We start from the raw sequence: 27,826 nt of genomic DNA on the forward strand, positions 1-27,826 counted from the left end.
GAAATGCAAAGTGGGCGTTCCTCACAATGTCTGCATGATTAACATGGCAATCACAACTTCGCACTATTAACAATACGGCCCCAGCGATAAAACAAACCGCGCTAACCGCGATTATCGCATGAAGTTAACGTCTGCTTTTTCTTTTACTTAGCTATGCTGATAATGGGAGGTGGATTGCCATGTTACGACCACACTCCCCTATCAGCAAGCATCTCCATATTCATCGCTGGATTTCAGGCGATATTTCTGTTTCTCAACGTCTATCGCTGGAATTACATCGCCTGTTCGCAAAGCGCTGATAATACGCCGCTAACAAGGCGATGTAATTCAGCGATAGACGGTGATAAACAGAAACACGCTAAGTGCGCTTAGCGATGTTTATCGCTCTTCTTTGATAATATGCCCCTTATTTCTTATTTAGTTCTTTTATAGCACTACTCATCCCCGTGCAGGTTGCCATAGCACTTTACATCACACACAGAGACACAATAAATCATGCAAGTGTGTAAATCAATGTGCAGGAAATGTCACTTAATAATATGAGGGTTTTACGATTTAGGGCTCACATACATACATACTTGTAGACATTATTTGTTAAGAGTGAAATGGTCGGGAAAAACACAATGTTAGGATATAAAATGTAACGCATGTGAAGACATGGCTTGGCAGTTCGGGCTGGACTGTTCCCATGAGGCACGGGGTCAAGACTGATTTGCATATGGCCATGTCTAAACTGGGGTGGTGTAGTGGGCAAAAGAACGATGGATTTAACCCAGATCTCTTGACTGGGGGAGAATGTCTGCATTGTCACCATTCCGTCCATCATTTGTTTGTTGTAACGCTTTTCGCCCTAAGTGGGATGGGTATTCCCAGACGTGGGACCCGTGCTCACTACGCCACTGGAGTCAAGCTATCCTGGCTGATGACGGCTGATAGCCAGAAACCGGTCCTAGGATGCTTGATTCCGGTCCAGTGAAGACATGGCTTGGCAGTTCGGGCTGGACTGTTCCCATGAGGCACAGGGTCAAGACTGATTTGCATATGGCCATGTCTAAACTGGGGTGGTGTAGTGGGCAAAGGAACGATGGATTTTACCCAGATCTCTTGACTGGGGGAGAATGTCTGCATTGTCAGCATTCCGTCCATCATTTGTTTGTTGTAACGCTTTTCACCCTAAGTGGGATGGGTATTCCCAGACGTGGGACCCGTGCTCACTACGCCACTGGAGTCAAGCTATCCTGGCTGATGACGGCTGATAGCCAGAAACCGGTCCTAGGATGCTTGATTCCGGTCCAGTGAAGACATGGCTTGGCAGTTCGGGCTGGACTGTTCCCATGAGGCACAGGGTCAAGACTGATTTGCATATGGCCATGTCTAAGCTTGGGTGGTGTAGTGGGCAAAAGAACGATGGATTTAACCCAGATCTCTTGACTGGGGGAGAATGTCTGCATTGTCAGCATTCCGTCCATCATTTGTTTGTTGTAACGCTTTTCGCCCTAAGTGGGATGGGTATTCCCAGACGTGGGACCCGTGCTCACTACGCCACTGGAGTCAAGCTATCCTGGCTGATGACGGCTGATAGCCAGAAACCGGTCCTAGGATGCTTGATTCCGGTCCAGTGAAGACATGGCTTGGCAGTTCGGGCTGGACTTTTCCCATGAGGCACAGGGTCAAGACTGATTTGCATATGGCCATGTCTAAACTGGGGTGGTGTAGTGGGCAAAAGAACGATGGATTTAACCCAGATCTCTTGACTGGGGGAGAATGTCTGCATTGTCAGCATTCCGTCCATCATTTGTTTGTTGTAACGCTTTTCGCCCTAAGTGGGATGGGTATTCCCAGACGTGGGACCCGTGCTCACTACGCCACTGGAATCAAGCTATCCTGGCTGATGACGGCTGATAGCCAGAAACCGGTCCTAGGATGCTTGATTCCGGTCCAGTGAAGACATGGCTTGGCAGTTCGGGCTGGACTGTTCCCATGAGGCACAGGGTCAAGACTGATTTGCATATGGCCATGTCTAAACTGGGGTGGTGTAGTGGGCAAAAGAATGATGGATTTAACCCAGATCTCTTGACTGGGGGAGAATGTCTGCATTGTCAGCATTCCGTCTATCATTTGTTTGTTGTAACGCTTTTCGCCCTAAGTGGGATGGGTATTCCCAGACGTGGGACCCGTGCTCACTACGCCACTGGAGTCAAGCTATCCTGGCTGATGACGGCTGATAGCCAGAAACCGGTCCTAGGATGCTTGATTCCGGTCCAGTGAAGACATGGCTTGGCAGTTCGGGCTGGACTGTTCCCATGAGGCACAGGGTCAAGACTGATTTGCATATGGCCATGTCTAAACTGGGGTGGTGTAGTGGGCAAAAGAACAATGGATTTAACCCAGATCTCTTGACTGGGGGAGAATGTCTGCATTGTCAGCATTCCGTCCATCATTTGTTTGTTGTAACGCTTTTCGCCCTAAGTGGGATGGGTATTCCCAGACGTGGGACCCGTGCTCACTACGCCACTGGAGTCAAGCTATCCTGGCTGATGACGGCTGATAGCCAGAAACCGGTCCTAGGATGCTTGATTCCGGTCCAGTGAAGACATGGCTTGGCAGTTCGGGCTGGACTGTTCCCATGAGGCACAGGGTCAAGACTGATTTGCATATGGCCATGTCTAAACTGGGGTGGTGTAGTGGGCAAAAGAACGATGGATTTAACCCAGATCTCTTGACTGGGGGAGAATGTCTGCATTGTCAGCATTCCGTCCATCATTTGTTTGTTGTAACACTAATAAAACTTACAGCACACAAACAATAATGTGTGGAAATGGCATCTCCAAGTGTATTGATTTGTTTTCATCATGTTAAAGTATTTGTTTCAGACATACTTCAGAATTAACAAAAATGTGCTTCATTTGTACTTTCTTAATCCTGATATTTTTTTAAATACTTGCACAGTTCATTTAAATGTTGTTGTGTGCTAGAAAAACTACACCAGCCCGGGTATCCAGCAAGATTGTCACATATAAGCACCAAGCTCCCTCCAAAGACAGAGTCTGACATTTGACCTCTGTCTTTGAATGCAAAGCAAATGTGACAAGATAAAAACAAGATTTATAGGCCTGTTTACTGAAAGGAGCACTCATTGGAGAATACTAGGAGAGGTAGCATGAAAAGGCTTTGCTCCTTGAGAGGGACAAAATCATGCTGGATAGCCTAAAACAAATAAAGCCAGCAAAAAGAAATCCAGAAAATGTGAGTTACAAACCACAAAGCTACTGGTAAGCAATGGGCTAAATGCATTCCCAGGAAAGCTTTCTGAATGTCCCCAAGATGTCTGTAGCAAAGCAGACAGTAGGCTTGAACCTAAAAACAACTAGGATCTAATCCCATGACTTACAGTTAGCATGCAGCTCCTTGATGCCAGTAAATAAATCATTGTGCTATATTAGAAGGATTGCAATTTATGAACTGGAAGTGACAAAATGATCTTAGCCCAATTACCTATCTAATTGTAATACAAATGTATGATCTGCCTGTTACATGATGTGCTCTGCAGCAGGCACAATAACCCTCTATGCTACTTTATGTGATTGGACAAAACACAGAACTCTCTCAGAACAGCATTAACCACCAGAATTATTTTACGGGTATTAAAATCCCCTCAGAATTGCTGAGAACACAAAGATCTCTTCAGCAGGTAGCTTAATCCTGTAACTTATTTTAAAATGCTGCCTCTTTATGACCAATTAGGTAAGCTAAAACAAATTTCCTGTCAAGTCAAGATAAACTTTATTCGGCCAGAGGCCATAAAAGTGCATAAAAAAAAAAAAAATCACATATTTATAGAAATAAGTTAAATAAAAATACATAGCTCTGAGCCAGATAAAATCAAAGATATTCAGTACAATTCATAGCATTTCATGAGATTAAAAGCGTTGCCGGTACCAGATTCATACAGGAACGGCATCTTTTAAGGTTCATAACCAAAGTTCATAACCCCTGCTTATAAGAAATGCTGATTTTATAAACTTTGAGAACTGCGCAGCAAACTTCAAGGGAACCTAGTGCCTGCATAAACAGTAGCCCTTCCTTGTACTGTCTTACATTGGCCTTCCGTAAAAGGGGTGCCAAGAAACAAAGTCTTAGCTCCTGGTGCAAGTGGCAAAACAAAAATAAGTGGCTGATACTTTGAGTTGAACTACTGTCGCCCGTTGCGGGAAAGGCATATTTCCTGTCACATTGGTCCTTATGGCAAATTTCTTTGCAGCAGATTTTTTTTTTTAAATGTATAGGTTGACTGTCAGACTCTGCTTTCAGCTCTGCCCCTCATGACTCACCCCTTTCCTTTGTAACACGTTGACACCTAATTTATGTTTTCGCAGAGTAAATTTTTTCCAATTCCAATACTGGTGGGGAGAGATCACAGGGAGGAGAGGAGGGACACAGAATATGGATGGATGAAAGGAAGAGCGAGAAAGAGTGGAGAAGAAGGGAACAGGGCAGGTTTGAACACTTTTGCCAGGGACGTTTTTGTTTTCCATATCTGGCCGTCAAAACTATACATTGTCGTTTCAAGAACTTATTCACACGTTTGCACAATTGTGTACATATTTTTAAACCGAATCAATAAGTCTCTGAAGGACTTTTCATTTTAAAGTTTCTCAGGTATTAACAGGGAGGTACGGTTGACTTAGTAGGATAGGGTTGTGGCATGAGGTGAAGGAAGCCCCCTAACTAATGAACTTAATGAATTGTCAGCTTTTGTGGCATGAAGGCACTGTTAACATGTTAGTCAAATTTAACTCCCCATCAACTTTATTTTTTTAGGTCATTTCCTTGGTTTGCTTGTGCTTTTTTGATATTGGGTGTTATCAAAATGTCTTTATTGTATGGATGTACGATATTAGGTATGTTGTCATACGATGGATGGTGTGTTTGCATATGATGTTTACTAGGGATGTATGATGGTGTGTGTGTGTGTGTATTGGTCTATTGTACTGGGTGTGGTGGTGGTATTGTTGCTTTTAATTGGGGTGGTATGGTGTGGCCGATGGTATGAATAGGGTAATGGTATTGGAGTTGATGGTAATGATGGTGGTGTGATGGTGTTTGTGGTGGCAATGATGCAGGTAATGGAGGTTGTATTGTTATTAAGGATAATGCTAAAGGTGGTAGTAATGGTTGTGTTGTTGGTAATGATAATGTTATTAATGATGATGTTGCGTAATGTTAATGGTGTTTGCATTGGTGACAATAGTGGTAGTGAGAATGGTGGAGGTTGTGGTAATGGGGGAAGTAACGATTGTGCTAATGGTGGTGATGTTAATGGAGGTGATGGTAATGGTGGTGAATACCCCATGGCTTTGGACAAAACGAGCAGTGTAAAGGCCTCTTCCTCCCACCAGACAGTTTATAAAAGGCCCCAGGTGTTTTTTAAACCTCCCTCATCGATGTTCATGAGCATCGGAAGAAACTTTAAAAAAAACTGAGCTAGGGGATTGGTGGGGTGGTTCTTTCCCAGCCCCAATCTCTAGCTTCACTTTTTTTGTTAATATCTTTTCTGATAGCAAACATTTAACAAGTTTTAAAATAATTATTCCTTTAAATATTAACCCCGCGTGAGGCTTTGGAGAATTTACTTACACCCTGCTTTGCCCAAAGGCTGGGAGGGGCGTACCCTAAATAAACTAAATTGCCCAAGGCAGGAGTAGAGCATGGAGGAGCAGGTGATGTGCCACCCGCTACTGCACCCGGTCCGCAAACATAATCCAAGGGTGGTTGTCAGCTGATCCACTTTGGCTGTCAGGGAGTATTGTGGAGCCACAGAAGAGTGGCTAAGCAGGCAAACACTCCTGCGTCCTGTTCGCAATTGATAGTATGGTACTTTCGAGACTTAGCTTGACAGCAGCAAAGTATATTTAAGTATTACATTACCAGATGAGAGCGGTCAATATTTGCTGGTGAACCAGCAAAAACAGTAACCCTAAGCCCCCGCAGTGGTATATTCACCTTCCGCTAACTGCGGATATACCTGTTCTTGATGTAACAGATTAAATGTAATGGGACAACCCTGTGTCGATCAGAACCTGGGTTTAGTTGATAGCTGCTACAATAAGCTCTGTTGGGTCAATGAATTGCTTAGTTTCAATGGCAAAAAGTCAAAAACAATCATGCAAATGTTATGAAAGTAAAGGGATAAGTCACAGCACACCAAACAAAGAACATACTTAATATGTATAATTGATATATCATTTGAATGCATCATGGTATATATGGCTGTAACACAGTTAAATCACAGGACAATAGACACAAGACTGATCTAACGTGGAGTATGACAATATTCGGTACATATTCACAAAAACTAACAAATATACATAGACATAGCAAGACAAAGCATATTTTTCGGAAGAATCTGTCCTATCACAATATGTGTAGTTCAACTTGTACTCTGTCTAAACCTTGACAATGATTTATAAGGTGGAGTGACTTCAGGACGTGGATAGATTAAACGTCAATGTTTCGACCCAGGATATGTGTGTTAATGCGTGAACATCACGAGGAGTCTTCCTCAGTAGTGGTATACAACCTGCAGACAGCCAAGATTAATGAATTCACAAAGCGGTATTCCCCCTGGTCCGGATGGAGTAAGGGAGCAAGAATAAATTGCATTCACAATCACAGGCGGATGTACCGATTCTTAGATATTGTATCCTCTGTGTTCAGTTCAAAGCAAGTGAAAACTCCAAGTGGTACTCCTTCTGGTCTGGATGTTGTACACGAACAAGATTAAACCATGGTCAGTCAGGTCCTCTGAAGATAGCGCTTTGTGTGCACCAGTACTATCGGTATTACAGAAGGGGCCACAAAAGCATCTGTGGCCCCTTCTGTAATACCGAAGTGGCCCGAGGTCGCGCAAAGTAGGCGCAAACTCCCGTTGCGCCCCCGGTGCACTTTCAGAATGTGGCCCCTGGGCTTCCTCCACCTCCTCCTGGCACACCTCTGCCTAGTTGTTCTCCTCTTCCTGGTGTTCACATTCCTTATTCTCTTTCCTCCAGTCCTATACTTTGACAGTTCATCCCTCTTGTCATCCTGCTTTACCTTGAGGCCCGAGCACCATCACTTACTGGTTTTGAGCATCAAGTGGTAAAAAGCATCAGTTAGGTGCAGTAGGAAAACAGCAATAGCTCCTTGAAGCCTGCCTAGTCAAAGCCCTCTCACTAACTAGCACAGGTTATGTCATAAGGTGATCAGCCTAAATGTTGTGTAGGGAGCTACTTCATTTCTGTAATCTCCCAAAAAACTGTAAAATGCAAAGTTCAAGATTAAAGCTTCACTGTACCCAGCCAGGGTCAACCTCAAACACCATAAAGGTAGGTAATGTCACTTGTCCTGATCTGAAAATTTGAATCCCTGAAAAGTCTCTTCATTGTGTGATTCTACAAGCCTGATACAAGGTCCCTAAACTCTCTTCATCCTCAGCTTGTGCCTCCTGGCTAAGGAGGAGAAACAACCTAGATAAACCCGTGTGCCTACTAGCTACTAAAGAGAAACAAACTCTATGAAACCAGTAATAGGGGAAAAGATGAAAGAAAGGCGAGTAGAGCTTCAGGCAACATTATTTCCTGTAATAACTGAGGGTGATGCAAAGGTCCTCGCTTTAAGCATTTTCTTGCAAGCTCAGACTGATTTTTCACCATGGTTTTTACACTTCGATTTTCTGACTTTTCGATTGATTCCCGGGGGTTTAAAACTCATTCCCATTGGCATCTGTGTACATAATTGAGCCCTCTGACATCCATAGAAAGTGGTTTCATTTATTTTTCTGAACTTTTCATTTTTACTTCTTTTAATTACTAAATGATAACTATTTTCATTAACCTGGTTTGGACTTAAACACTCTTTATTATTCTCACATTATTGCTTTTTGAATGGTTGGCTCTTGCATCTTCAGCATCCCATTAAAAGCTAAGGGCTTGATGCATAAGGTGAACCTACATCTACACTGTGTAAAGGCAGCCCAAACTGCCCATGCCCTTTATTTCCTTTTTAGGTCTCGACTGAGTCAGCGCGCATGCGCTGATCTGCGAGACATTTTGTAAGGGCTTCAAGCTTTACTCAGTACTTTTCACACGCTTGTGCGTGTGGTTTTTTTGTTGGATTTTTCCTATTGGGCTTTGCGTGCAAAGACTGCACGCAATTGGGCAAAGTCGGGTGCATGTCCCGCCTTTCCCAAGAAATGTATCCACCCAGGCCTACGGCTTGCGGTTACGACCGGGGTGCGCAGTGTGCCATTTGTAATCTGTCAGATGTCACAGTAGCGCGCGCGCACCACACAGCTCGCATGTTGGTGACTTGTTTTGTATATCCTCCCATCCCACCTGCCTCCGATTTCTCACTCGGCCCTCCTTTCGCTATCACTCACCTAATCGCTTTTTAATAAATAGTTCAGTTTACTTTCTCGATCCACTCCCTCCCCGTAAGACGCATTTGAGTTGTAACTTTGGCATTTGCATGGATGCCTGTCGCATTCACTTCTTTCTCCTCTTGTTCATCAACTGGGCTTTACCTGCCCCCGCCCTCTTATTCCTGCCTCTTCACTCTTCGCTTTAAGCCCGTGATATTTCCACAGTGAGGACAAGGTAATGGAGCAGTGCTGAGAAGTGCTGGTACTTGCCCTTTCAAACTAAAGAAGTACCGGGCAGTATGTGCCCATTTAAAGCACTGGCGCCGCCTTTTTTAGTAGCTCGGTGACAACCAGTGTGTAATTTGTGCCGGTGGTTGCTTGCAGGTGGTGGGTACCAGCACTCCGTTTTTGGGACCCAAGTTTACTATTCATCATTGGACTTTGACCCGCAGCGGGAGAGAGCACGTCAGAAGCGGTAGGGTGGAGAGAAAGACAGGAATACTGCAACATAGGTTAAATTCAGGGTTGAGGGAAACCTGCACGAGTGAAATAGAGGCAGGAACTGTCGGGCGATGGAAGAACGAGGTACCCTCCGGAGTCGGCAGGCCTATTCACTTTTTTTAATGAACCTGTGGCGTTAACCCGTCGCCGGGTGGGAACCGCCCTTTCAACCAGCAGTAGTAGAACTGCTTGTTAAAATACTGATCAACGTTAGACATGTTTACGGTAATCTAATCGAAATGCCAATTGTTCCCAAACTGTTTGGTTTATTCGCCATTAGACTAATATGTTGTGACATCACGCAAATCGGACGTAGGCATGTGCTGACGGAGGCGGTGATGCTTTACCAATATGTCAAAGTTTTTGTTCAGCCCTCTGCTGTTCTCGCCGGTGCTGCGAGAAACGGTACAAATACAGCGAGCGCTGGATGTGCCCATGTGGTGAATGAACGATGCGCAGGCACCTCTGACATGAGAATAAATCAATGTCTCTTAAGATTTTATATAAAATGTAGTACTACTTTTTTTTTTTTTTTTAGTTCAAAATGTTTTATTAAAGTTTTCATAATAATGAACAAATGCAGACAATGCAGAAAAAATTTATCATAAGCGAAAATACCTATATAAAATAAGAAATTTCCAAAAGCAACTCTAAATATAATAGGTAAAGAAGTATAAATAATCAATTAAAGGAGGGAAGATAAACTAAAAGGAAGGGAAGGGAGGGAGCCATGAAAAATTGCAATGTCAACTTATTAGAAAAAAGAGCTACATTCATCATATAAGGCTTTAAGTAGAATGACTGTAAAATGGTGGATCAAGTAGAAATATACAATTATAAAGATAAGTATACATCTATAGGTAACCAAAAAGAGTGAAACAAATTAGAATTATGATTGATCCCTTTCAGGGATAATTGAGCACCTCTTCTTGTAAAAATTACCTATGACCACCAAGCATGAACCGACAAAGACGAAATATCCTTCCAGCAAAATGTAATGGACTTTAAAGCAGCTGACAGTAGGAAATTAAACAGTTTACCTTCTAATTCTGTTAAGTTATGCAGAAAACCAACAGATTTACATATTAATATTTTGTAAGAAATAACATCATGAATATGAAATATTTGTTGAATAATATCCCAAACATCAGACCAAAATTTAAAAATTAATGGACATTCAAAAAACATATGTCGTAATGATCCAGGAAATAATTTACAATGCCAACAAATGTCGTCTTGCATCAGTTTAGCACGAAATAAAAGTACTGGGGTCCATAAACAAATAAATAAAATATAAGAATTGGTTTGGTAAAGTGAAACAGGCAGCCATCCTGAAATACTATTAAGCCAAACAGTCGTCCAAGTATCGTTGGACAAAGAAGTCCAAAATGTTGAAATAATATTTAAATTGTTCCCTATAGAATTAGATAATTTTTTATATAAAATAGAGACAGTATGTGATGACGTAGAGATAGTTCGACTATATAGTGCTAAATCTGCTTTAACATTTAACGGAATACCATGAGGGAAGGAGTCTAAAATTGAATTGCATAAAGACTCATATTTAATAAAATCAGATTGAGGTAAACTAAATTTCATTTGTAAAGCTTCAAAAGAATTAAAAACATTGTCGAAATAGATATCTTTAAGATAAAAGATACCAGCTTTAATCCAAGCATTCCAAAAATTAACATTTCTATTCAATTTAATCACATTACTATGCCACAGTGACATATCTTCAGTATGAATCATAGGGGTCAAAATTGAATCCAGGTCATTAAAAATGAGTTTAGTGGATTTAATAATAACCGATTTATGCACATATGTTGACCTATTAGACATTGTTAGCAAGGTGGTCAATGGAAAAGGATCCACAAGAGACTGCTCTATATGAAGCCATGTAGGTTGGTTATTTAAAGAGGAAGGAGGAAACCATATGGAACTTTGTTTCAGTATAAATGCCTTGTGATATAGAAAAAAGTCAGGCAAGCCAAATCCAGCATTGCATTTGGGTATTTTTAATTTTTTATAACCAATACGAGTTGATCTATTGTTCCAGAGAAATTTGGAGAGAAGTCTATCAATGTCTTTATAGAATTGTAATGGAAATTGAATAGGAATCATAGCACGTGTATACATTTTTTTTAGGAGCAATAGTCATTTTAATGGAGTCCATTCTACCCCACCAAGAGAGGTGAAGTGAAGACCATTTAGACGTTTTATCTTTGATATAATTCAGAATAAAGTTACTATTTAATGTTAATGTTGCTTTTATGGAGGACGCAAATAGAATCCCAAGATATTTTAATTTATCTTTTTACCACACAATATCAGCCATGGGTAACATATCAGGAGTACAAAATTGTTTAAAGGAAAGAATTCAGTTTTATTAATATTAAGTTTATAACCAGAAACCATGGAATATTTTGCAATAATTTCTAATAAGGCAGGCATTGAGGATATAGGTTCACTAATAAATAACAGCACGTCATCAGCATAGGCTAAGGTTTTGATATTAATCTCCTTAATCTTAATACCTTTAATATTAACACATTTTCTTATATGAGTAAGGAAAGGTTCAATTCCAATGAGAAATAAAAGTGGAGAGAGGGGACAACCTTGTCTTGTGCCTCTAAAAAGAGAAAACTGACTAGATACTTGGCCATTGATAAATAAACGAGCAGTAGGGGCAGAATACAGAGCAGAAATCATGCGTATAAACGAAGTACCAAAATTAAATGATAATAAGGTTTGAAATAAAAATTGCCAATGGATTTTGTCGAAAGCTTTCTCTGCATCCAAAGCCAAAATTCCTGCGGGGGAACTTAAAGTGGAACTCTGTTCAATAACGTGTAATAAGGTTCTTGTGTTATTTGTAGAATATCTATTCTTCATAAAACCGGATTGATCAAGATGTACAATAGAATCCAATATAGGGGCCAGTCTAGAAGCAAGTATTTTAGCATACAATTTACAATCTTGATTAATTAAAGAAATAGGGCGGTAATTTGAAACAAGAGTGGGGTCTTTATCTGGCTTAGGAAGTACAATAATTAAAGCATCAGTGAAAGAACCTGAAGAACAGAAAAAAGCAAAAAGTTGAAATAAATAGGGCAAAAGTTGGGACTGGAACTCTTTATAAAACTCAGCTGGGATACCATCTGGGCCAGGGGATTTATTTTTTTTAATGGATTTAATAGCAGCTAAAATTTTATCTGTAGTAATGGGTAAATCTAGCCCAAGCCTGTCCGAGTGTGAAATTTTGGGCAAATCACATGTATTTAACAAGCATTTACAATGCAATGGTCTCGGCATTGGTAAAGTTAGAGCTATTGGCATTGCTCATGACATTATTTTTATTTATGTTTTTGTTTTTAAAACATTTAAATAAACGGCATTGTCATGAGCCATGCCAATAGCTCTAACTTTAACAATGCCGAGACCGTTGCATTGTAAATGCTTGTTAATTACCAGATCCCGCGGACCTGATCTACTCAAAACCCCAATTACACGTTCCAGAGTGCAAAGAAAACGCCAGGCCAGGGCTCACACATGGACTTTGAAACTTGGCAGGTATGCTTGCGTCAAACTAAAGTCTCGACTATGAAGGGAATAACTAATTTATATGTGCTTCGAAGCTTGAAAATGATTGACGCTACTTTGGATCAGGCAAATCAGCGAGTCTAAAGTCCACAACGGTCTGCGCGGCTGGCACCAGCAGCTTTATTAAAATACTTTCAGTTTCGCAGCCCCCATATTGAACGCGGAACTACAATTACTTAAAGAATTTAAGTTAAAAAAATAACACTCATGTGAGCTACATCTAAAATACCACCACGCTTTAAGTCTCCTGCGTCGTAGCACTACACACCGTAATGTGAAAAGTTGCAAGTGCTTTTTAGATACACAAAGGGGCAGATTTGGAAGCCCCTTGCGCCACTTTTAACATGGGAAAAGTGACGCGGAAGGGGTTTGTAAATCTGCCCCAAAGTATTTGTTTAAGGGGAATGCGAGAAAATCTTTCAGAAGGGCACGTGAAACACCTGCGTTGTCCAGCCTCAAAATATTTTCATTTGGAAAAGAAAAAATCCCTATTCGCCTAAAACGGTCGAATATCTCAAAGTCCAACGACGCTCCTTTAAAAACAGAATATAGAAAAAGAGCAGTTTTTAACCCATTTTCAGCGTCTTGCCTGCAGGATGTAAAAGTGAAGGCGCCTCCAACTTCCCGGAAACTGTTAGTGAGGAGAGACTCCGAAATATACGACTGATCCATGAGGGAGGAGGAGCCAGGGGTGGGACAGGATTTAGGAAACTTTGGCGTATGGTGTTTCACAATGTTTTCTGGCGGCTGTGAAGTTAAGGAGACTCTGCTCCCGTATTTCCACTTTTTTGTGCGGTTAGTTTTGGGGGAGAGCAGCCGGGATCTGAGGGAGTTTCCCTCGTTGTAAGAGGAGACACCGCCCAGACGGTGAATGCATAAACGGGTTTGTGGTGGCTAAGCACCTCTGTTTCAAGGACGCAGCTATCACGCGCACGTGTGTGTGTTGTGGGGCGGGGATATCTATCAGATCAACGGCCCGCCTTAGCAAATAAGCTGCCTGCATGTGAATGGAGCGGCCATGGTACAATGGAGCGAGGGAGAGGCGTCTGCGGGGGAAACACCCCCGCCCTTTCTGTGGGGGGGGGGGGCGGGCGCATGTGCGTGTCGGTATACCAGCTTTCAGTTTTGTCCCCAAGACACGCCGAAGTACTGGCCCCACAACATACACATATGTGCAAACAGGCCTCGCCGGCTGAAATCGCCCCTGGCAGCTGCCTGTCTGTCTGTCCGGCGATAGCGGCATATTTTGCATGGTTTCATTCCGATTCTCACGCTGTTACACTCTTGTTAAGCACCCATCAGAAACGAGCTCAAGAAAACAAAGACGGTCCAGCAGACAAGTGAAAATGTGTGCGCGGCCTCACAAGGATTCTCGAGTCTGCTGGCGGTAACATTACCAGGGTTGGCTGCGGCACAAGAGCGACATAATCCTATTACAGGGATTCAGAGGAAGCTGCAGGGGTCCGAGCTGTGTATTGGAAGCGTTTCCGGTGGGGGTATTAGTCTGAATTTGAAACTGGAAAGTTCCTTGGGAAAGAGCCGAAAAGTGAGGGTTTGGTAGAGTGAATGGACCTGACAAGCACACCACTGCCTTTCTCCGAGGCGAAGCAGAAATGCCTCGGAGAAACGCAGCCTCGGTTTCGGATTCGGGGGCGTGTTTCTTTTTTCTCTCCTCTTGCCATTGGCTGGAGGAGAGAAAAACACGCCCTGCGAAAAGCAACAAAAAAACACGCCCCCCGATCCGAAAAAGACGGGGCTTCAACGGAGTGACTGACCTTTTCTCCAGTGGCTGGCCAGCATTCAAGAGGCCAGCCAATGGAGAACAGGGGAGAAGAGGGGCGGGTGCAAGCCCCTCTTCTCAAAGACATTAAATCTCCGGACTTCCGGTCTGCCGACCGGATGGTCCCGAGACCTAAAAAAGAGTCCAGTATGGAGGGATCATGAGGATCAGGCTTATTATATAAAGTAGAGTAAAAATCAAAAAATTCCTTAACAATATCGTTATGAGATATTGCAATTTTACCATTAGGGCCATGAATTGAGGTAATTTGCGTTTTATCTTTTTTTATACGTAAGTAATTAGCTAAAAGCTTCCCAGACCTGTTGGCAATAAAACGGAATTTAGCCTTAGAATTAGAAATTTGGATGCCAGCTCTTGTACTAAGGATTGAGTTAAATTCATATCGAAGTTTTTGTAGCTTGACTTTAAATTGAGGATCATTTGATGAAATAAAAAGCCTTTCAAATTTCGCAATTTGTTTTTCCAAACATCTAATACGTGCGTTGAATGTTTTATTTTCGTAGGCCATAATTTAAATAGTTACACCCCTAATGTAAGCTTTAAAGGCGTCCCATCTATTGACCATAGAAGTGGATCCTTCAGGATTGAGTAAAAAATAGTCTTGAATGGCATTTAAGATTTTAGGCTTATTATGTTCATTAAGAACAATTCCAGTATTCATACACCATCTAGTTTGGTTTGCAAAAGTTGAAGTTAAGGTCAGAACAAAAGAAATCAAGGCATGACCTGAGATGTCAATATTACCAATCTTATGAGTCTTAACAGATTGGACTAGTTGTGTGGAGATTAAAAAATAATCAATTCTAGAATGCGAATTATGTGGATTAGAGAAAAATGTAAAACATTTTTCTGTAGGAAAGTGCCAACGCCAAATGTCAACTAACTTGGTGGTATGATAAATGATTTAAAAGCATGAAAAACCTTAGGAGGGCGAAATTTAGTACTAGATATTCTATCCAATAATGGGTCAGCAATAACATTAAAGTCACCTCCAACAATTAAAGGAACTTTACCCAACTTTAGAACCTCAGTGGTAATATTAGACCAAAAAAGAGGGTCATCCGCAGTAGGACCATAAACATTGAGTAAAAATATGACTGAATCATGAATTTTAATTTTAGCAAGTTCAAGTCAAACTTTATTGCGGTTAGATTTACCATAAAAGCACATACAGAAAAAAAAAGAAAAATAACGCAACCAGACAACAAATCAAGCAATCCATTTCAGTGCACAAATCTCAGGTTTTTAGTTGATTGTTAGACATTGTTTTTTTTGTTTTTGCTTATTTAAAAATTTAAATAGTTCTTAAAAATTCTAAAATTGATAAAAAGCAGATCATTCAAAAAAGATAAAATATATCTGGTCACTTGGTAGTCATAAACTTAATACTAGAGTACTACAGCATTATTTATCAAATTCCTTCGGGTTATCCACATAGAATATAAATATTTAGCTACTGCAGAAACAATCACTGCGTCTGTATCTGTTTTCAGTATCCTAAAGAAAACCAAGTATTGTCTTGTACCCAAGTTTTTACATAGCTGGATTATCCATTTCTTCCTAATATAGGAATAAGCTGGACAAAAGAGGATGACGTGTACAGGAGTTTCATCCTCTTGGAAACAACCTGGGCAGGGACGTACAAAACCCCCTTTCCACCTATCAGTTTTTTGGAAAAGGGGCAAAGTGCCGTATCTAAATTGTAAGTACAGTTTCTTTGCTAATGTAGGTTGGATTATATCAATCGTAGGCTCAAAGCTGTAGAAGGGCTTGGTATCCAAGAAAATGTCGGTCAAGCTTGACCTTTTTGTAGAACTAAAAAGGTTCATTAGGTTAATTTCTTTAACAGTACTTATCATAGATTGCTTGGAAATGGCTGGGCAGGAAGCCTCGGGATTAAACCAGAGATCCTCAAACCCAGTCGATATGAGTGACTGTTTTACGAAAGCCAACCAGGGAATCTTACCAGAGCCTAATAAAGCCATCACGACTTTAAGCTCCTCCTTATAGTGGGCCAACTCAGGAGGGCTCCACAGTCGCTTCCAATACAGTAAGGGCCGGAGAGCAATAACTTCTGCAATTGGGCAGATGTTTAGGTCTAATCTTAACGGGACCAAAGGAGTACTTTTTGGCAATTCCAATAATTGTCTTATAAAATTGTTTTCAGTTAGTGATAGGTTACTAACTGATATGTGTCCCCAAAGTTCCGCCCCATACAGGGAAGATGCCCTAGCTTGGACTTTAAAAATTTCAAGGGGGGCACTTATTATTTTATGAGTGCAATTCTTCTGTACTTTCAAAATTCCACCAGCTGCTTGGGTTAACCTTAGATTTGCTTTAGCCACTTGTGGACCCCATCCCATTTTATCGTTCAGAGTCAGACCCAGATATTCAAAAGTCGGGACCCTCTCGAGGGGTCTGGCATCCATTGTTGGATGGGGACAATTAACAGTATTGGCGTTGAAGACCATATACTTAGTCTTATTTACGTTAAACACCAGATTTCTTTTGGTGCAAAATTTAGAGAATTGATTTAACACGCGCTGCATCCCCATCGGGGATTTTGAAAGCAGGAGCGTGTCGTCCGCAAACATTAGGGCGGGAAATCTCCTGGCACCCAATTTGGGGGAGTCGATGTCATTTGTAGCTAGAAGATCTTCGATAAGCCCGTTGAGAAAAAGAGAAAATAGAGTCGGGGCAAGGACGCAGCACTGTCTGACGCCTTTCTCAATCGGGATAGGACCAGTTAGCTGTCCTTGTTTACCGAAGCGTACTCTCGCATAAGTGCCTTCATGTAAGTTCTTAAACTGTTGGCATAGATATGGTGGGGCCCCCATTGATAGTAAGATGGACCATAGCTGGTTCCGATCCACCATATCAAATGCTGACTTTAAGTCGACAAATGTGAGATAGAGGCTACCCCCTTCCAAGGTCACATGCTTCCAATGGAGTACTTGCAACCGGAATAGTTGGTCAATTGTTGATATTTTTGCCCTGAACCCCGCCTGTAGCGGTGTCAATATATCATTGTCACTGATCCAAGTCTCTAAACGTTGTAGCAATAGCCTGGCGTAAATTTTTTGTGTGACGTCAATAAGGCTAATCGGCCTATAGTTTGAAGGTTGGAGGGGAGAACCCTTCTTGTGTATTGGAATAATCTCCGCCCCCAACCAGGTACTTGGCAGTGGTAGGCCCTGCAAAATCGCATTGAATAATACCAGAAGGTATGGGCCCCAAACTGCTGGTTCTTCTCTAAATAGATCACCAGGAATCTTATCGAGTCCTGGCGCTTTATTAGACTGAATGCTTGAAATGGCCAGCTTTACTTCCTCCAATGAAAAAGATAGCGCTGGCCATGTGTAGTTCAGGGCCGGAAGACTAGGGGGAGGTTGATTTGTACATAGAGAAGAAAGTGAGTAAAGATCTTTAAAATAAGTAGACCAGGCTTCTTCGGGGATGTTGGGGGGGGATCGTGGTCCTACCTTCTGGGTTCCCTGTATGAACAAGGTTCCAGAAGGTCCTTGAATCCTTTGCTGCGAGTGCAGATGTAATGGCCACCCAACGGTCTGCCTCCCATTCTGATTTGGCATTTTTAAACAATTTTTTGTATTCTTTTCTGGCTATGATGACATTAGGCCTATTGCCTAGCCTTAAGGCCAGCAATAGCGCTTTTTTTGCGTCCCTACAGGATTTCTTAAACCATAAATTATTACCATTTCGTTGTTTAGGTTTGGCAATGCCTTCCTTATAAAAGGTGTCCTTTAATATAGCAACCATTCCACTATGAATATCGGCCATTGACTCGACATCCATATTCAAGGGATTGATAAGGGTGGAATATGCCCTTTCGAGCAGGGGGATAGCATCATGATATAGTTTTGCCATAGTTTCAATGGATGAATGGGCAACCGCCTATCGAATTCTTCTCCCACCTTGTACTATTCTTAAATTATTACTTGGGGAGCTAACTAGGGCGCTATCCTCACTGATTAACTGATAATCCATCTCGATTATCAGGGGATTATGGTCACTTTCTATGCGGGGCGGTACGCTAAAATCTAGGATTTTTGGCCAAGATGCCAAGATCACCAAAAAGTAATCTATAATAGATGTGTGCCCCAAGGCATTATAAGTATGCTGGGCTGGGGTATCGCTCTTGAAGCGTCCGTTGCAGGCTCTGACGGAAAAAGTGTAGGTAAGAGAGGTCAGCTGGAGGGCTAGGGCAGACCAGTTTTTCACAGGATAAGCATTAGATGGCGGGACTAACCAAGTTTCGTCCTCAGCCAATGTGATTGGAGGGACCCCTTGCAGAGGTTCAAAATGGCAATTGAAGTCCCCACCAATCAGCAAAACTACATCGCCCCCAAGCGTATGTAGCAGCGCAATTAGGTTATCCAAGGTTGTAGAACTTCTGCCAGATTGTACTGACCGAGAATAGATGTTAATCAAGGCCATTTTTGGTGTTTTGTTATGGGTCATCAGGATGCATAAGATGTCAGGGCTATTTGTCTCTAACTTTTTCAGCGTAAAACCTAAATGGATGCCCACCCAGATACACAACCCCCCTGATGGTCTTCCTCTAGTACCTTTTAATGCAGGTTCCGCAAAGGTAACAAACCCCAGCCTGTGGGTTGGACCTGCCGCCCACGTTTCCTGGAATAAACAAATCCCATGAGAGTCCACAAAGGTGCACCAATCCGGGATGTCTAGGTTAGATGTAAGTCCCGCTATTTTCCATGATAGGATTTTAAAGGACCCGGTTGGCAGTGCCTGCTTTTGCCTCAGGCATACATTGTTGGTTAACTCATCATGGTCAAGTGTCCCAGGGCCAGCTAGGAGAGGAGCTGGGTGCGCAGTGGCAGTCTGGAGTTGTGTGTCCAGGGTGCGATTATCAATCATGGGGAGAGGTGAGTCAACCCTAGACTCCCCTATACTTGCATAAAGCTTTTCATTATACATCATTCTGCCTGCTATATGGGGCGAAGGTTTATTTGCAATTTTAGCTACCTCCATGTGCTCCCTCCTGGTGGGCTTAGAAGCACCTTTCATGTTAATAGAATCTAGATGATAGATCAAGGTGGAACTTGGGGGCACGAAGAGTCAATCCACCTGATCAAGCAAACTATATCTGTTACTCAAGGGAATTCCCGTTGCTTCTCCCCTAGGTTGGCCACCCCTACTTCTATGTACATAGTGCCATATGTCCTCCTGCTGTGGCCTCGCAAAGTTCCTTCCATAATCAGACAAAGGATAAACATGATCTGTTGGATAAAAATAGTCTAACCTCAGAGATTTAATCATTGTATTGAAACTTATCTGTTGCCAACTACAAATAATAATCAACAGCCCTATAATCCTCAAAGTTAATTATTATGCAGTCCCCATCCACATTTTTTGGTTTATGTCCCACCCACCCCACCCTTCTTACAAACAAAATCTTGCTTTGAATTGATCTAGGCAAGGGTCTATGGGTGTTCAACCAGTGGATTGTCTTGTTTTTGAGTTCCTCATAAGATTCCTGTTTGGAACTCATTAGCTCAGGGACCTCCGTAAGAATCACTACAAATGGGGCACAGTCCGGGGGTAAATTGATACAAGGTGAGTCTCGATGGGTAGGTTTTCCTCCATAGGGGTTTGAAGACTCCTTCCCTGAAGTAGCGATATTTGATAAATTTGCCAATTGTGAAGGATATGCTTTTTCCACAATTGAGAGGTTATTTTTTGAGCCGTTTGAATTAGAGCCCAAAGTCGGTCCCAGTGTAGTAGGCAAAATAGGTTGGTCATTTACAATGGTATGCGTTGACTTAAGTTGTGGCTGTGGGGCATTGACTGTTCTTGCTAAGGCTTCAACTTGGGTTTGAATGGCAAGAAGGTCCGTTTTAAGGCCCATATTTCCCCCAAGCAAAGCCTCCATTTTTCCCAGTCTTTCATCTAAACAGTTCAATTTATGCACCACAGGCTGAATAAAAGAGGATAAGACCAAACTCAGTTTCCCCACCAAAGAATCTAAGTAAGGGGGATATGTGGTTTCAGGGTCACCGCCGGCCTTAACAGGAATATCTATTAAGAGCTCAGAGGGGCATGGCTCTATGGGCTGGGATGCCAGAGTACTATTAGATTTAGGCTGTTTGGGTTTTCTGGCCCGAGGTGCAGTGCCAGCCTTCTTCTTTTTAGGAATTGCACCTTCCTTAGATCGTGGATTCTTCTGTTTATTTGGACTCACTTCCGTTAAGACTTTAATTTTAGCTATAATATATCTTCCATCTGCATTCGAAATTTTGCTTAAGACTTGGCAATGCAATTTTTTTGCAACAAAAATAGCCACCCCATTTTTTTTACCAATAGCAGGTGATGAAACAATAGTATCTACCCATTTCTTCTTCATATAATTTAAGATTTTGTCATCTATATGAGTCTCTTGAAGAAAACAAATGTCTGCCTTACAACTACCTAAATAATCTAAGATTTTTGTACGCTTAACTGGATGACGTAAACCTTTAACATTTAGTGAAACAACTTTAATATTGTGAATATCAGCCATAATGAAAAGAGAGAGAATAAAAAAAAAGATCAAGAAGAGGAGAAAAAGAAAAGAAGGAGAACAATAATAAGAGAAAATAGTAGCTCCAGAACAAGTAAAAGGAGGTGAAAAAATTAAAGAAAGGAGAGAACGACAAACAGGGTACAAAAATATCAAAGATGAGACGCACATACGCTTAACAAGCATGACCGAGCCGTTGGAGCCCAATGTAGTAATGACCCATTAACCTGTCAGAAAATACGTAAATTAGCTATAATCAAGTATTAGAGTCATGAGTATCCATGGAATGCTGTGAACGTTGATCCAAAAACTGACGCAAGTCATTAGGACGTTGAAAAGATTTTGAAAGATTGTCTTTCCAGATACGCATTGTTGAAGGGTCAAAAAGACCATATTTGAACCCAAGACTTCGCAGTTGAGGCCGAAGAGCAGAAAATTCCTTGCGGATTGAGACTGTTTCCTTGGCAAAGTCTATGAATAAAAATGTTATTCCCATTGACCATCAAGGAAGGAATCTCTCGCGCTGCCTTTCTAATCAAAACCAAATGATGATGCCTGAGGACTTTGAAAATCATTTGACGAGGTTTGGTATGTTGAGGATTGCGATGTGAAGGAATTCTATGGGCCTTGTAAATCTCAATTTTTTCTGGAAATTTAATTTGTAGAAGCCCAGGAATCAAATTTTCCAAATACAATCTACAGTTGCCACCCTCCACATCCTCTGGTAAATTAAAAATGCGTAAATTGTATTGTCTGTTACGATTTTCCATCTCTAGAAGTCGGGTAGATAAAGGAGATATTTTAGCTACAAGTTGAGTGAAAGTCTCAAGCTTAGCCTTATTATCATGTATTTTAATTGCATTATCAGAGATTTTCATTGACAGACTCGCCATTTCCTTTCAAACATTTTTAATCTCTGAGGCAATAGAATCGGTGTTGACACGAAGCGCTTGAATTTCCTCTAAAATTAAGGATAATGAAGGTTCTGCTGACTCTACCGCCTTTGATTTAATTGGCGGAGGTGAAACCTGCTGCTTCCTTTTAGGATGAATATTTTTATTATCCATGTTGAGTTAGTATCGAAAGTAGAATAATAATAAAAAAAATAAAATAAAATAACAAAATTGCGAAAATAACAGCAACAAAGCAAGAAAATGAAGGAAAAAATACTGCAGCAGTGAGAAAATCCTTATTAAAGCTGGTGCAGCAGCTATAACAGGCTATGGGAGTGGCTAGGCCCAAGCCAGGCCCTTTCCTGAAGGCTTGCTCCGCCCCCTGACAGACAAAGCTGGGAATACCTGAAGGCAGAGCTGGAAGCAGAGGCTGGACACCGAAAAACGCCTCTAACACCGTCCAAATCCCAAGAAAATCACAGCAATCTACAGGTAGGATGTTCAGAAGTCAAGCGACCTCATTTGCGCCGCAAAACTGACAGGATTCGTCGTTAATTAACGAAAAACTGGCGAAAAAGCGCCGGAGCTCTCTACACAGCGGCCATCTTGTTTCGCGCGCTCATGTTGTAATACTTTTAATGGGAGAGTGCTGGCACTTCTCAGGGGCAAACAGGTACTCTTAAGTTTAGAGTACCTGCACCTCTATATTTCCATTTAAAGTCGTATACTACCATTTGACACTCCCTGCCAATAGTATGGCCTCATAGCGCCTAAAAGAGACAGTATCTGCGGTAGCTAGAAGCAGAAGTTTACAGATGCTCCTTGGGGTGAGGGGTGAGGTTCAAAGCCCTGGGAATCTGCTCTTTCTTTCAGAAACCATACCAGATCGTGACAGTCCCTAACATGCCACTTAATGACATGTCTGGTGGGACCAGAGCTGGCCTGGGACTGGAAGCAAACGCAGCCCCAGAAAGTGTTGTTACACCAGCCTCGCAAAGCCCCAAACGCGCACGCTGCCCCCCGTGTGATCCTCTGCACCGAGATTCGAAAGCAGTTCTTCCGTCAGGCCAATTAAAACATGATGACAGATGTTGCAGTTTTAAAACTTCTGGGTCTACCTCAGTACCGAAGCGCATGATTCCGAAGGGGTTTAACAGACCCACGTTGTAGTGCCCTGCGGCACCAAAGCAGGGTTCCAAGAGGTGGCAGAACACAGTGAAAAGCAGGAAGCAGCGACTGGTACCCGGGCATGCCAAGCGGAGAGGGTAGTGCTTGGTGGATCTGTGGGCATGGGCGAGTCTCCTCCATAAACCCCCGAGTCCCGAGACTCTGTTGGCTCGCCTGTTTAAACCGTATCCAAGGATTAAAATCAATAACTCCTGCAGAGGCGCCAGGTTAATCAACGCTGGGATCAGAAAAAGCCATTTTAGTTTCCTGGCGGAGGGTTAGTGAGACTTGTAGAGCTAGAGAGGGGGGAGATTAGCCATGGAGTATCAAGGGTGCCTTGGGCCCTGGTGCAGGCAGCAACACAGGCCTCCCAATCCGCTGGTTGGATAGTCATGTACAGCCATAACTGGGTTTCAGTGGGCCTCTACCACTCCTTGGTCCCCGGTGCCACTGCACCTGGCGTACTACTGACAGCTACGCCCCTGGAAAAGGAGGATTCTAAAGCAAAGCGGAGCTTTTAAGCATTAAAGAAGTGAAGAGACCGACAGGAGGCGAGGGGAGTGCAGCAAGTCACTCACCCCCAGAGCCCAGAGCTTTATGAACATATGTTAGGAGTGCCTTTACATGAAACCTCCGAGGCCTCCCATCATCCGTGGGCCGTTTTTATTTATGCATTTTTATGTAGCGCGGACATTACCCAGAGGTGTCAGAGCGCTTTACAATAGTGCGAAAGAAGTTATACCCCTCAAGGGTTTTACACCGTGCCACAACGCACAGTTCGGTTTGAAGTACTTACCAGTTTTGTCAGGAGGTCGCAGCAGTTGCTGCCAGGGGTTGAGGCTGCCCAATACCAACTCCTATTAGTTTTTATTTCACCTCATGTCTCTTTTTTTCTTTTCTACCAACCAACATTTCCTGTCTCGTTATCTCACCCTCGCAGGTTCCTTTTCATCCTATGTCACCGTTTTCCTATCTTTGTCTCCCTCCTTCTTTCTACATTTTTTACCTGTCTCTCGCCTGCTCTGGGTTGAATTGAAGTCTGAACATCAGTAGCAAATCCGGGACCCAAAAAATGTATGTTAGTGGCCACTTCCTGCAAGCACCGCCTCAAATTAAGCTCTGATTATATAATACTGGGCCGTTAGTTTAGAGTTGCAAACGTCACCTGAAGAGACATTGCATTCATTCGTGGGAGGAAGTTTCGCGGGCAGGCTTGAATGGAGAGAAGGCGCTATATGAAGGAAGGAACTGCCCTCGGACATTCCAGAAAATACGGGGTCATGGCAAGGGCACTTTGCTGTACACTGGGCTGCTGCATGGGGAGGCGCAGAGACACGAGGGACACTGGGGGGCCCAAGGCGGGGTTGAAACAGGGGCTCGGCTCATTCACTTTCTTTCCACAGTTCGCAAAGGATGCGGTTAACGAGAGAGAACTGTTATATTTCTCATTTTTTAACTTCTTCGCAAAGTGTCAACATAAGCAATAAGTAAATCAATAAAGCTATTGGGTAATTTTGTTAAGTGGATGGTTGAATAATAAAGTATATTCTGTGTGAAAAAAAAAGTCTTGACAAACATGGCCTGTGGCTCTTTCAAAACAACAGCATACAAATATTAGTTGCCCAAATGCCCTGTTTGTGGCTGACTGGTGTAACATAGGTCTCCCACCCTCTCAGTGGTCATCCGTTCTGACGCTTTCCTTGCACATCAGTAAGGCGGCCATTCTGGCTATCTTGTAGGGGGTCCACATCATTATGCGTCATTGCCTTGGTTTGAGTCTGTGCCTCTGGCGTCTCCTGTGACTCCAGAGGTTTTTCACGCGGCTATCCAGATCTGAAGATCCATGCTGCCACAAACACTCTTTATCCCAAATGCCTAGACTTCTTGTAATTTGTCTAGGCCTTACTTTTAAACTGGTCTTCCCTGTGATGTTTTGCCCGTGCTACCTAGTTTGTTCTTTTATTGTACTGCTGTTTACTTTTAAAGAAAGACTGGGAACTCTGGGTCCATTTGGTATTTCTCTGACATCTAAAAACACCCGAACCCCCAAACTGTCCCTGGCGATGCTCCTCCTTTTCAGTACTATTTTCCATGTATCTCACCTCTCTGTTTCAGAGAATCTTAAAAGCAGTCATTGATTTGCCTCCACCTCTTGTAGGGGGAAAATGAGACAGAGAATAGAATTAAGAAAGAGTTAAAATTCAGGATGAGTGAGCAGAAGAGAAAGGATTAAAAGAAGGAAAAAAGTTGAACAGAGATCAGAGACACCAGCGAAACCGCATATTTACACACCAAACAACATATTTCAACTCCACAATCCACAACTCACCTCCAATCCACAGCATATAGTGTCACCACCTGAGCACCAAACATCATTCACCACCACCATTTTGCATCAGCGCACCACCAAAGCATCACGTCCGTCTGCCCTTGGAATCTGGCATCTGTTGATTCTCCCCTAGTGTCCGTCCGCTGCTCGTGATCTAATTAAATTACTGTTTTCCAACCTCCACTCCCCCGTTATTTATGTCCCGCTCCCCCATAACAAAAAAAAAATTATTACAAACAAGCATCAGAACAGGCAGGAAGAAGTTGCCAGCAGTGCAAGTACAAAGAAAGTAGAAGATATTTTTTATGTTAAAATCTTTTTTTAATCAGGTTGTTCAGTTGTATATAATGTCGTCTTCGTTTGTATAAAGGTAACAAAAATGCTTAACACTTTTTATTATAACTTTTCAACATAATGCGCGGCAGCCACAATGCTCTACAACATAGCCAAAAGTTCTGGCTAAATACATAAGGTCCCAAAGGTGAGACCTATTTGCTATGCCAATGCTTGTTTCCAAGGGGAAAACATTGTTCACTGTGCAGAAATTCCTTCCCTTACACCCCTATGCCCTCACAAAGTTTGTGCGTGTACAGTTACCCTTCCCATCCTGGAATAGGGATTACTCCAGGGCTTTCCTGGAATAAATCTCCAACCGCTCACAGAGAATATATGGGTTGAAGAACAGTTTGTGAATACCCGCAGATGTACGCGTTAGTTGATGTTCACAAATTTGCAAGGCAAAGCCATGCCTCAAATCTCACCCTTTGCATAAGATGTGCTGCTGCATAAATGTCAGACTTAAATGGAGATATTTTAAGCTCTAAACTTATGTGTAGGGTGTGAATGACTTTGTGAATCACGCCTAAAGTCTTGAGCTCAGCCCACAAGACTTAATGGTGAGCCAACGGTACTTCAAAGTGAGCTCTGGTTGCACCTGGGTGTTTCAGAGGCTTGTCTCGAGCAGGTCTACCCCTACACTACCCTACCCACCACTGACAAGGTTTACAGCTGCGAATAGTGGCACCGGGCAGCCCCAACACGCTAATTCAGTTCTGGGCCCATACATTAGATTGTAGAATATTTCCTCTGATCACATATGTACAAAGATATCTAGATTTCTTTAGATAGAATAACTTGGTAAACAAATATTTTAAAAAAATGACAATAACAATACTATGACTTTTTTCTCTTGGGTCAAGGGTTTTATAACGTTTAGGCGCCAGACAGACACATCTCCCCTCACATGTATGCGAGAAGACAATACCCATCACAAAGGTGTAGGTGCAGTCCCTGACCCAGCAGATTTAGATTCACAATCAAAAACTGCGGTAGAGAGGATGAGACTATGAGCATCACGTATGCATTTGCGTATCTTAGGAAGACATCCTTATATATTAATTCATTTTGTGTGCAACCGCTGCTTTAGTATATACTGAATCTAATGAGCTAAGTGGCTTTAGCAGTGACCACAGCCTCCTGATGTCCAGCGGCGGATCCTCCACTATGGCGGAGGAGCATTGCTTCCCCTGACAGCAGTCAAATAAATTAAAAAGAAAGTGATAAACCTGTGTTTATTATTGTTTTATTTTTCTCTATAGTATCTTTTCGGGGGGTGGGGCATGGGGATAACAGGTATGTGGTAGGTCTTCTGTTGTGCGTGCGCATGACAGTTTGGCCGGCTAAACCGACATGTGCACTGAAGCTGTCTCCAACCCAAGCAGCGTTGTTGGGTTGGAGACAGCAGGCACAGGCTCCTAGTTTACCTGGGAGCGCAACTTCAGAGTGGTCTGACCAATCCAGACGCTGCTCTCAGGATGAGAGCAGCGTCAGGATTGGCCGCAGGGGATTCTGAGAGCCTGTGCCTGCAGTGCACGGAGCCAGGGAGGAGCTTCGGAGAGGCAGGTAAGTTCTTTATTTATTTATTTTTTGTTTGGTTGTCTGTTGTCCCCAGTCCCCTCCTCCCCCACTCTGCAAAGACACTAGCCGCTAATGCTGATATCAGCAGACCCTGCCCCTTCACCCGTTGTATTACAATGGACATGTAACAGTCATTATGGGGCAGGGGCGTGGTCTGGCCACGTAGGAAGATGGCCGCCTAACTGTGAGGCTCTGCTCTGGGTCGGCACGCAAATGGATTGAACATCTATTTGCAGGTGTCTAAGGATGTTCTTTTGGCATTTCTGAGTAATCGGAACATTGAAGCTGTCAGCTGTGAAACTTCCGTCCTGCTAGACCATCTCTAACTGGCTTTTCTGAGGTGTGGATACATTGTGGCTAGCCGGGCCTAGCAGAATCCTAGGATCCCCGGTGCTTGCGTAACCTGAACTCCCGATGACCTCACTGCTAATTGGGCTGTGACTCCAGAGACACCGGCTGGAGGAAACATTCCCGGTCAAAAAATCTTTTTCTTTATGAGGTAAACCGGCCCTTTTTATAATCATCTATAACTGAAGTGTTTGTATTCTGAGGAAAAAAACACGTCACAATTCCCTTTTATTATACAAGACTGCTAATACAACAATTTTAAGAAATACTGCTCCTCTCATTTTATTAAGTTGCCTTTTTAAGCATTTTTCCACAGTTCCTTTTCAAG

General features: G+C 42.6%; 1 pseudogene; it reads right to left on the reverse strand.

The window, feature by feature from the left end:
• Positions 1 to 3,117: 3,117 nt before the first annotated feature.
• LOC146870373 (putative E3 ubiquitin-protein ligase MARCHF10) overlaps positions 3,118 to 27,826 on the reverse strand; it is a 422,534-nt pseudogene continuing 397,825 nt past the window's right edge.

This window comes from Triturus cristatus, chromosome 1_1 (genome assembly GCF_964204655.1).
Source record: "Triturus cristatus chromosome 1_1, aTriCri1.1, whole genome shotgun sequence".
Lineage (NCBI taxonomy): Eukaryota > Metazoa > Chordata > Amphibia > Caudata > Salamandridae > Triturus > Triturus cristatus.